Consider the following 12,666-nt stretch of genomic DNA (forward strand, 5'->3'; position numbering starts at 1 on the left):
TATAAGTTATTACAACACAAGTGCCCTTCTGAACTGTATACTTGATACCATAGCGACACACATGTGGAAAAGATATTTTACCCTTCTTTATTCACATATTCATAGCGGGGGAAAGAGCAATAATGAATAGGAAAGTATTAATTAAAAAGTAAAGAGGTCAACAGTTTTACAATTAAAAGGAGGAAAAAAGAACACAGAGTATATAACATTCAAATATATGCACCAGACTTCTCTCATCCTGAAGATCATATTGAATTTTATCACAAATTACAAGATAAGACACATCAAACCCATTATAATAAACATGTTCATGTTTATTATAATGGGAGATTTAAATGCTAAAGTTTAGCATTTTTCTGAGGGGTATGTCATGGGCTATTTGACATTGATAAAGGAAATTAAAGCGGAGAAGAATTATTGGATTTCTATAAAGCAAATGAACAATCTGTAGATATGCCATGGTTTTGGACAGAACAGTACACAACCTGGAAATAAGAAAAATATGAAAAACTTCAGTGAAAAAATTTAAATCTTTCGAAAGTGCTGAACGGGACAGAGAAAGAGAACCACTCTCAGCTAAGATACAGATTAAATCCAGACAAAAATAAAAAATACAGATTAAAATTATGAGGCCTGTGCAGCTCAGTGAAAAAAAAAAAAAAAAAAAAGAAGCTCAGATGAAGTATAAAGACTTTAGGAAACACTAAGCACTGAGCAGATCATCATGTAAAAAAAAAAAAGATTGTATGAACACAGATAATATACTCAATATGAAACCATAAAGAAATGTCAAAGAAATATACCAATTAGAATGAGCATACATGTATATAATTGTAAATAGATGAAAAATAGGATATATGAAATAGTAATGTAAATGTTAATATAAGTCATTAAGATAGAATGATATCAATGCATGACACAGCGAAGAAAAAAAAAAGTTCAGATGAAGTATAAGGACTTTAGAAAACGCAAGACACTGAGCAGATTATCATGTAAAAAAAAATTGTATGAACACAGATAATAGACACAATGCGAAAAAGAAACTATAAAGAAATGTCAACGAAAAAATGCCAATTAAAATGAGCATACTATGTACAAAATGTATATAATTGTAAATAGATGTATATATATATATATATATATATATATATATTTATTCCTATTCAGATTGCACATAAATGCTTTGTTGTTAATAAAATATATGTAGCTCAGTGGAAGTGGCGCTTGCACATTGCGCTAGGTCGCTCAAAGTTGGAACATAGGTTCAAGTTTAGTCATCGACTTGAGTAACTTTTTCTAAGCCTATGTTCGACTGATTCCCGAGTTAGTCGATCTTCGGCACGGATAAGCGGGTTTTTTCTCCCGGAAACTCGGGTTTTTCGCCCCGTAAACTCAAGAAAATCGACCGTAGAACCAACATTATTTCAGGCATTAAATACGAGTGCTAGGGGTTAGGGGCAACGAGATGCGGCACTTGTTGAGCCGCCTCTCTTCATTGCGTACCGCTTAATTAGTGATAACCTCGGGCCACCTATCTCTGATAGGGTACCAGTGGAGATTGATCTGTCCACTCAGTCTCCAAAAGTTAGATAGGGCTAAAAACAGTCTTTTCCTTGTATACGGGAATAAAAAGCGTTAGCTGATTTTTTTCTATAAACTCTCAAAAAAAAGCAAAGATATTAAAACATCAGATAGATGGGAACATCTATATAAATCAAAAGGATTACCTTGAAGAAGTAGAGGACTTTGTATACCTTGGATCACACATCTCAGATTCATTAACAGATAGTATTGCTGTTCCACGGAAGTCTTAATAAAGTATGGAAGTCGAGCCTCATCTCGAAGGAGACGAAGATTCGTCTTTACAAGTGCACCAGCCAGTTTATCTTTCTGTACGGTTCTCAGACCTGAAACATCTCAACAAAATCAGCGACCAATATTTTAAATAGCTTTGGAACTATTTGTCTAAAAAATATCCTGGATTACTCCTAGGAAGACCACATTCCAATCACTACTATATTAGATGAAACCCAGCAAGATCCTCTAGTCAGTAGTGTTCAAAGAAACCAAATGAAATCGCTCGGCCACCAACTTAGACATCTACCCTCTGTGCCATTTGATGCTCTAGTACTCTACACTCCTACAGATGGAAAAAGACAAAAGGCAGACCGCGAACTCCATATTGGAAATACATCAGCAATATTCTCCCCATTTCCTCCAAATCTCTGAATCAGAGATCTGTCAATTAGCATATGACAGGGAAGCCTGGTTTTCCTTCACGTCATAACAACCTCCAAGTTCTATCTTAGTGTACACAGACTACTTATTTGTTTTGATTGGTTACCCTATTTATAATTGTAAAATTATAAATAAATTATGATGATTATATTCTTGGTATTTCATATATCTGTGCACATGATATCAACTGGTAACTATTTTCAGTCAACGATTATGTTCCGTCCTTTTAAAAAAAATTAAAAAATTTAATTAACTATATATGAAGTTCATATATAGTTAATTAAATTTTTTTCATTAAAAAAATAATTAACTTGTCTAAGAAATATCCTCGGGTATATATTCATATATACTCATATATATATATTCATATATAAATATAAAATGTTCATATTATGAACATTTTACAAATACGAGGGTGGTCTGAAAAGTTCTCGGCTTAACAATGAAAAAAAAAAAAAGAATTTTTAATTTCAAAATCATATTTATTTTTCAACATAATCTCCCTTAAGACTAAAATATTTATTCCAGTGATGCTCCAGAGCCATTACCTCGACGTTGTAGTGGTTCTCAGCAAGATCTTTTTTGATCTGCAAAATACTCCTCAACAACTGCAATCACCTGTTCATTCGAAGAAAAAGCTGACCAGCGAGGAAGAGTTTTAGTTTTGGGAAGAGATAGAAGTCATAGGGAGCCAAATCTGGGGAATACGGTAGATGTTCCAAAGGTTCATAGTGCAGATCCCTTAATTTTCCAATTGCCAAAACACCTTTGTGGCAAGTGCATTGTCCTGATAAAAGATGATTTTTTCTTCTGCAAACCGGGTCTTTTCTCACGATATTTTTCTTCTGATCTGGTTAAAAGATCGGAATAATATTCCCCGGTTATTGTTTTATCCTTTTCAAGATAATTGATAAACAAAATGCCTTTATCATCCCAAAACACTAATGCCATGATCTTTCCTGCTGATGGAAACGACTTTGTCTTCTTTAGTGCTTCATTACACACCAGAATTCAAACCTGCTGTTTGGATTCTGGTGTGTAATGGTGAATCCAAGCCTCCTCCATAGTAATACATTGATTCACAAAATCAGTTTTATTCTTGTTATAACGCTCCAAGCACTGTTCAGAGATTTTTTGATCTGCTGTGACAAGCATGGCACCCATCGTGTGCAAAGATTTTTCATTTGCAATTCTTCATGCAAAATATATCCTGCACGTCCTTTGGAAATGCCTATAGTCTCAGCAATTTTACCACTTTAACTCGCTGGTCATCCAATACCATATCGTGCACTCGATCAAAGATTTCTGGTGTTGTTGTTACAATTATTGGACATCCTTCACGTGGATCATCTTCAAGGCTGGCACGGCCACGTTTATACTCGTTAGCCCATTTCTTTTCTTAATTGACGAAAATGAAGGAGAAGAGTGCCCATAAACTTTTATGATCTTCGAATAAATTTCTTTTAGCGTTAAACCTTCTTTTTACAAAGAATTTTATAACCTCACAATACTCAATTTTATCAATTTGAAGGGATACAGATCAGCATTTTTGCTTCAGACAGCTGTATAAAACAAACTACTTCTAGAATGACTTACAATTTCACATGGATGCTTATGAGAGATGTACAAGCTTAGAAAAAAAATCTTGCCTGTAGTGTTGCCATCTATGGGTGAAGCTGAGAACTTTTCAGAACATCCTCGTATATCAATTACCTTTTCTCCATTAAGAATTTAAGAATGTTTATTGGTTAGTATGCTTTCAAGAATAAATTTTAGTCTGTAATTTTATTAACAAAAATAATAATAAAATTCCATACCAGTTACAGGTCCTTGAGGTCCATCATCTGCAAAGTATTATCCTCTGTTTTTGACACTGTAATTAAAGGTATTTATTCTTATGCTTAAATATGTCTAAAGTTAAACTTCAAATTTCAGGAAAAACTACGTATGCGACTATCTTACTTTCCTTTATCATTATTATGAAAACTCCTGATAAATGTTCTTTGTGTCCGCGAACGAATTTGAACCTAACTCTTTCTAATCAAAGAACTTCATTCAAACAAACAATTTTAAGTAATCCTTAACAAACCTTACTGTTTGTTTACACAAAGCCAGCTCTATTTCCATTAGGTTTTGCTGTTATATTGGTATTAAAATTGGAGCTACATGAAAAATATTTTCAGAACTTCAAACTGTTCTTCTGACATGTTTGATTAAAAGTGATTGTCATGCTATAATAATAACTGATTTGATTTAAATTCACAGTTATTATTATTATTATTTGACACCTCCAGGGAGTCCAAAGACTCATCGAGTGAGAGTGTGCCAAGAGCATTGAACGATTGGTCCACTTCCAACTATTAACCGTGCTCAAACTTACTTAACTGAGCCATTAGTAGCAGAGGCGCTACCAATCGACCAACCTTTTAAAACTCTTCATTATACAGTAAATCCTCTAATGCCTTTCTCCTAAAAGAAGTAGGCTGCACTTTTGTATTACTCTTCTTTTAAAAAAATCGGTAGAAAGAATTATTCAAATTAAGTGGATATTGAATCCAACATTATTTCATAGCCGAATATAGAAACTACAAGAGTTTCATGCCGAATATAGAGACTATAAAAGTTTCGGCGGATACAAGTGTACGCCAACCTTTATGACAGGACAACTCGTAGTAAAGGTGGTACAACGAGTTACCCTGTCATGAAAGGTTTGCATACGCTTGTATCCGCCGAAACTCTTTTCCGTATTCGGCACGAAACTCTTGTAGTTCCTATATTCGGCTATGAAATAATGTTGGATTCAATAGCCACTTAATTTGAATAATTCTGCATTGCCGAAGTGAAGCCTTTCTTTTTCAGTAGAAAGAATGTCTACACCCATTGCCGCATTTATACCTTTGGAGGCGTTAGGTGCGTCATCATTATGAGGCCTCAAAAGAACAATTCTATTTCTGTTAATCAAATTCATATGCACCCTTTTAGTTTATTGAAAATAAAAGTCGTCATTTCCATAATAACTGATTTTAATAAAATAAAAAGAAAAGAACATTGGTGTACATATATTTGCATTAAAAAAGTATAAAAATAAATCCGTTCAAATTTAAATAAAAAAATTAATAACTTAAAGTTTTATTTTTCAAGCTTTGATTTTAGCAAATATATCTATAATGCCATGATAATTAATCGAGTGAATTACATCTGATTCAATGCATAATAACGACAGGTCGCTTATTTTATTTTGGGTGCAAGTTGCTTCTTAAATAATTTTTTATTCATTTGAACATTGAAAACGAGCGTTTAGCACTTGTATTTGAAATAGGCATCGCCAAAAATATTTTTAAAATTGTTTCCACGTTCAGAAAAGTTGGCCTTATCAAATCGTTTATAAATTTGTACATATTTTTAATTGAAGAATGTTCTTCTTTTATCATTATTAAAAATTGTTAACTTCATCAATAAATGTGTTTGAGTCAATATCAGTCCCATAAGTTTGTAAAATTTTGTTAATACTAGTCTTGTACTTGCCTTGATCTTTGTCTTTCTTCAAAAAAATGTCAAACATATCAAATATGTCTAAATAGCTTTTTGCTCTTTCATTAATTTCCAAAATTAGTTTATTGCAAATGACATTAAAAGTATTAACAACGAAATTTTCTTTCCCATGTAATATAATCTCATCGTTTGATTGTGAAACTTCGTCACAGATTTTTTTTTCACTCTTTCCTTCTCATCTATAAACTTAGTCTCATATGTTAATGAATTTGCTTCTTCATTTAAAGCAACAAAACTCTTCCTTATATCTAAAATAAAACCAACTAAAGACTGTAATAAAATTAGCTAACAGCAAATCCATATCGGGATTTTGTAAAGATTGTATGCCCACCCTTCATTGGCAATGTGGCAAGAATAGTCAATTCATGCTGAGGGGGGGGGGGATGAAATAAAGGATGTACAAGTTGGTCACCAACATGCAAAATCGCGTGCTTTATACGAAATTTTCCAACTGTTGTACAAGCAAAATAGTCACTACTTTAAGAACTAGAATTTTCATAAAAGAAAAGCTAATTTTCCGATATCTAATAATAAACACTCATCCCACGAAACGCATTGTTTATCCTAATATTTTAATGGATTCTTCTTATTTTGACATGAGCAGTAGTGTCGAAGGGTCTCGCATGTTTGGGCGTACAGTGCTAGTAACATTTATCCTTTGCAAAATTTTGTCCTGAACAACTGTTAAAATTGCCGTTTCTGAATTGTCAAAATGTTCAGCCAATGATCAGCTCTCTAATTTAGAAAGAGCTTTTTCATGAGGAGAAATGGATAGTTCAAGTAATGCCTCTTTAATTTGTTTATGTCCAATACAGCATCAGCTCTTGCGGATCACCTTGTTTCTTTCACTTACTCTTTTAACTGTTAAAGATTTTTTTTTTTATGTTAAGGTGTATACCCCATCTTCTTGTTGAAGATGAAAACTAATTATACGCATTTTGAATAAAACAACAACAAAAAAATATTGCACTGCTTCCAGACTAGATTCCACGGCATAGTTGCCAATTAAATTTAACAATTTGCTAGAGCATGGTATATAATGTGCAGAGAGACTATATTTTTTTCAGCCTAGGTTGTAAACCTGTATAGACACCTTTCATATTGGCAGTATTATCATAATTTTTCCCTCTCACCATTTTATCTCCAAATATAATTCTTCTAATTTTTATATTCTGTCTTTTCTAAATATGAGGAATTATGATGAGTAATACTGATGAACCCGATAAATCATTCTCTAATATCAGAATTTGTGGTAATGTACGTAAGTATAATAGCTAGTTGGTTATTATGGGCAATGCCTGGCGTTAAATCGAGTATTATTGCAAAATAAGCAGCTTCCTTAATTTCTGATATTAATATTTCTCTTGTTTTATTAGCTATTAACGCTATTAATTCATCACAACTGTAGTAAGAAAGCACTCATTCCGAAAATGTTCCGATAATTGTCAGTCGACCGAAACTGTCCGCACCCCATTAACGCTCTCCCCTGCCCAGTTTCCCCATAAGTAAATCCTTCCTCTTCCCCCCCCCCCAAAGCGCCCTTAAACACAATAATATTAATATATATTATTATTAATACAAAACCTGGGTTTCCAAATTTATTTTTCAAAACACCCCTCGACGCTCCCTTCCTCCTCCCGCCCCACTTGCTATAAACAACCTTCAGCAGGATCATGAAATTGGAAGACATCCCAGTATCGAAACAAGGTATGTGCAAAAATTTTCCGCCTCTTTTATTCTGCTATAATTGCCTTCTATACTCACCCATAATGCCCTAAAATATATATACCAATGTATTACTTTAATTTCGCGAAGTTTGAGGTACAACTTCAGTTTTCTTCACTTCCTTCATTTAATGAAGAATGTAAGAAAGACGGAATTGTCCCCTTTTGACTATTTAGCTGTTTTTCCTTTTCTCAATGGTTTTCTTTTGCTAACTCCGGATTCAAACTTTCGTCTTGAATGGCGATTTTAGAGCTGTTAACGGATTAATTATGGTGGATTGACCTTTGGGTCACTTGTCTATACTGTATTACTTGGAATTTCCTTTATTGTCTTACGATATTTGATGCACAAATATTTTAGCGGCCTCTAGTTTTTATATTATGAATTAATATTTAAAAACAAGTATTTTATTTGGCAACTATAACTAGGATGTTTTTAATATTGTTGTTTGTGAGTAGTAAGGTTTTAAAATGTGGCCCCATAGAGAGTGAGGCCCCAGCTTGCACCTTATGGCAAATGCAGCCCTGCCTACTACACCTTATCTTGGAGTGCACTTACATGGTCTTAAGAAAGGTGATGCTAAGTGGTAGTGATCTATCAATAGTGTATGGTACAGTGGATTTTGCTGACTTTCAGCATTAAAAAAAATACGTTCCTGTAACAAAAATTGAGTAAAGAAGAAAAAAAAGAGCTTAAGACCATTATTGAAATTGAGAAAACATTTTCTTTTAATGGCGCTACTTTTTCTAAACATTTAAGGGTCCAGGAAAGGTTGTTGAATTACATGCCATTTTTTGAATAAAAAATTAAAGAACAAAAAGATACCATTATTTGCTTGTGAAAGATCGATAGGAAAAGGTTCCAATATTTGTGAGTAGAATCGGATATGTAATGTGCTTACTTTTGCTGGCTATCATTACAGGATTAATCACGAGGCTACGCTACCCTTGGTAGCACAACCTCGTTTTAGGCTGTGTTTTAGTCCTTTCTAAGTTTTGGAGATTGAGTGGGCAGTTCAATCTCCACTGGTAGCCAATCAGAGATAGCTGGCCCAAGGCTATCACTAATTAATCGTCACGCAGTAAAGAAGGCGGCTAGTAAGTGCCGCCATCTGGTGGTCCCTAACCCTAACACAATATTTATTAATGTCTGAAAATAGTGTGGGTTCGACGTCCGATTTTTTTGAGTTTACGGGACGAAAAACCCGCTAGCCCGTGCCAGAGATCGACTAACTGTGGAACCGGTCGAGAAAAGGCTGTGAAAAAGTTCTTCTAGTCGTCGACAAGATTCGACCGCCTCTCGTCGTGCGGGCAAGCGCTGACGAGTGCAAACGCCACTTCTATCGAGCTTTTATTTGTATAATCAACATGCTATGTACATTCGGAACTATATACAAATATTGACAATCTATGTACAATATTTACATAGCATGTTTTTTGTTGTTGCTTGCATATTATTCTAATATGTTGACAATATCAGTTTGCAAGTACATTTTTTTACCTCATATTAACATGTCACTTAACATCCCCCCCCTTTTTTTTACACATAATATTTTGGACATATCTATTTTCATATATGTTACTAACCAATTACATTAGTTCTATATTTCTACTATTTTTTGTATTTGCATGATATTTTTACTCTTTACATTATTCATTTCTATATTCCCACAGTTATACAGCTTACATATTTACATCTGCAATCGAATATGCAGGCATTAATTTTATACCATTAATATACATTGCGTTATTGTAACAAATCTTTGCTAATGGCACATTTGATGATATATTCTTACCATATTTATTCATATACATACATACACATATCCATATATACATATATAGTATACATTGTTTTACATCAGTCATTTCTATTCTGACAGCTATACATTTGGAGTGGATTAAATATTTACATCTTCTTTCTAACTTGCAGACATTCGTTCTATATCGCCAATATGTATTGCGTTATTGTAACAGCTGTTTGTTATTTAATCATTGAGTTTTTCTCCAAAATATGTAGGTATTACATACACATATATTTATATATACCTACATACACACATATATATACTATACTATACATTGTTTTATGGTATATACATTTCTTGCTGCGCATGTTATATTAACATTTTTTCTTCTCATATCTTATACATAGAACATGCACACCCAATATATTATGATACATATAACATACAACATTTATCAAGTATATTACATAGTATAATATATTATTAATTATACCAGATATTATTTGTGCATACTATATGTACACTGCACATTGTTTTGTATGCCATTCATTATCATTATTCACATATTAAAGATTATATGGTCCGTAATTTATTAGAATACAATGCGTTCACATATATAATGTATTTTCTTTTAATTTCATTGTTTTACGAGTGTGCTGTTTTTTTTTTTTTTTTACGTCTAAGGAGGTTCCATTATGGGTGTTATTGTTATCTTTCCTTCTTCTTCCGCTGCCAGTCCTATTTCTCTCCACTGCTGTTTTGTTAATTATAAAATATATACACGTTTACACAAGAATATTATTTAATTTGCCAAATATTTCAGTCTGAATATTACAGACCATCTTCAGTGGCTACATAGGAATATTTTTAAAAAACAAGGTGCAATACAAACAGTTGATCATTCACAAATAGAACAAGCCGCGTGATGTCATATCGCTAAGTATTAAAAGAGTAAATATTTTTTTTTATCCGAGTCATGATTAAATTAAAGATATTAATTCAGAAATTCATGTAATAATCTTAAATAACCTTAGACTAATATAGGAAATTAAAAAAAAATTAATGTCTTAGCCTGATTAAACTTTACCAAATTTTTGATACAGATATATAGTCATTACCATTCAAGTTAGGACGTGGAAGTAAGGACTCCACATTTTCTTTAAATAAACGATCAAATTTATAGCGACATCTGTGTAGGAAGCGAGTCTTGGACCAAAGGATGTTGTGGCTTGTTTCTATTCCGTGCTGAGCTAATCCAGGTTTCTCGAGTTTCTTGTGTTGAATGGATGATTGATGCTCTTGAATTCTTTTTTCTATAGAGCGTCCAGTTTGTCCAAAGCAGGAAAGATTACAGTTACACGAAACCTGATACACACCAGGTAGAGACATAATTGAGCGTTTCTCTTTAGAAGAAGGAAAATGGGTGGATAATTTGTTAATAGGTGTATGGCTGTTAAATCATATTTCTTCAGAATTCTTGAAATTGGTTCTTAAATCTCGAAAATGTAAGGAATTGGAACTCGACGTATTGAATCTTTACTGTTTTGTGTTGGATTGTAAGAATCGAAAAGATGTTGTGTACTCTTTTCGGAGAAGCCATTTAGTTTCATGTGATGTTTGATAGTCGAAAGAACTTTCGACTATCAAACATTAATGCCTGATTAATAAGCATTAATAAGAATACCTGAGGGTGAACGGATGAGGAGGACGACTACAAATGATAACTCGTTGTCTTTTTCAATTTCTATGGTAAACTTTATACTAGGAAGTAAGGAATTGATACTGCTTAAAAAGGAAGGTAAGGAGTCTCTGTTATGAGGCCATACAGCAAAGATGTCGTCTATATATCTAACTCAAAAGGATGGTTGAGGAACAATAATGAGAACAAAACTTCCTCTAGATATTCCAAATAAAAGTTGGCTAGAGCAGGAGAGAGTGGACTTCCCATGGTTGTTCCTTCCATTTGGTTGTAAAATTTGTTTTGACATAAGAAATATCCAGAGTGCATTACGAAATCAAATAACTTTATAATGTCTTGTGGGAAGATGTCAGCAAGTAATTCTAAGGTCTCTTTGAGAGGTACATTCGTATATAAAGATTCTATATCAAAGATAACCATAAGATCTGTAGGTTGTAATGCGATATTTTTGAATTTATGTAAGAAATCCGAAGAGTTTTTCAAAAGTTTTGAAAAAAATTCGAAGAGTTTTTATCGCATAGCCAAATAATCTAGCTTAATTAATGAAATCACACAGAGGCAACTCACGTTCTTCTTTGCAAAACTCTTTAGATTTCTTTAAAAATTGAAAAATATCGCATTACAACCTATTGATCTTATGGTTATCTTGAGATAGAATCTTTATATACGAAAATACCTCTCAAAGAGACTTTAGACTAACTTGCTGACATCTTATAGCTATCTTTGTCTTTCTTTTGCAGGCTCTGTTGTCATGGAAACAAGAGGTTATGCGAGCCAGTCTGCCGTTTTACAATTCGATAATGCTATATTATTTTGGTTGTAGTCAAATCATTATTTTAAATAATAATAATAATAATAATAATAATAATAATAATAATAATAATAATAATAATAATAATAATAATAATAATAATAATAATAATAATTATTATTATTATTATTATTATTATTATTATTATTATTATTATTATTATTATGGGCAACTCCTAAGAGTCCTTAGACTCATTGAGGGAGGCCCTAAACAATTACTCAACATTCACATAGTATCTATCATACTTTTCCTTAAACGTCTTCACAGTCATGGCACACACAACAGATTCTGGCAACTTATTCCACTCATTCACCACTCTCCTAGTAAAAAATGTACTTCTAACACCCGTGCTAACCACACTCTTGCCCAGTTTCCATGGATGGCCCTAGTCCTCCCACGAGCAGTCCTGTTCTCAGAACTATCCTCTGAATTGATCTTATAGAAACCCTTCAGTAATTTGAATGTCTCAATCATACACCCCTTTTTCGCCTATCAACCAATTTCTGCAACCAATAAATCATCAACCTGTTCTCATAAGGTTCATTCCATAGACCTGCTAGCCTCGTGGTCACTCGCCTCTGGATCCTCTCCACCTCCTCCCCATTAACTTGCTTGTCTCTGCTTTTCAAAGTATTCTTCAGTGATCGAGTGATTTGATGAGCTGAATTAGGCACTTTTGCAATGCGCCCCTAAACTTCAACTCCCTATCAACCAACACTCCCAAATCCCCGGCCTTATCAATCTCCTGGAGTACAGTTCCACCAATGTGGTATACTGCAGCGAATCTTTTCACCCCAAAATGCATAACCTTACACTTTGCCACATTAAATTGACATCCATTCCCCTTAACCCAGTCCTCCATCTATCGAAATCATCCTGCAAAATTTTGAGATC

The sequence above is a fragment of the Typopeltis vanoorti genome, chromosome 7 (assembly GCF_054136105.1).
Source record: "Typopeltis vanoorti isolate ZY-2024b chromosome 7, IOZ_Tvanoo_1.0, whole genome shotgun sequence".
In the NCBI taxonomy this organism is placed as follows: domain Eukaryota; kingdom Metazoa; phylum Arthropoda; class Arachnida; order Uropygi; family Thelyphonidae; genus Typopeltis; species Typopeltis vanoorti.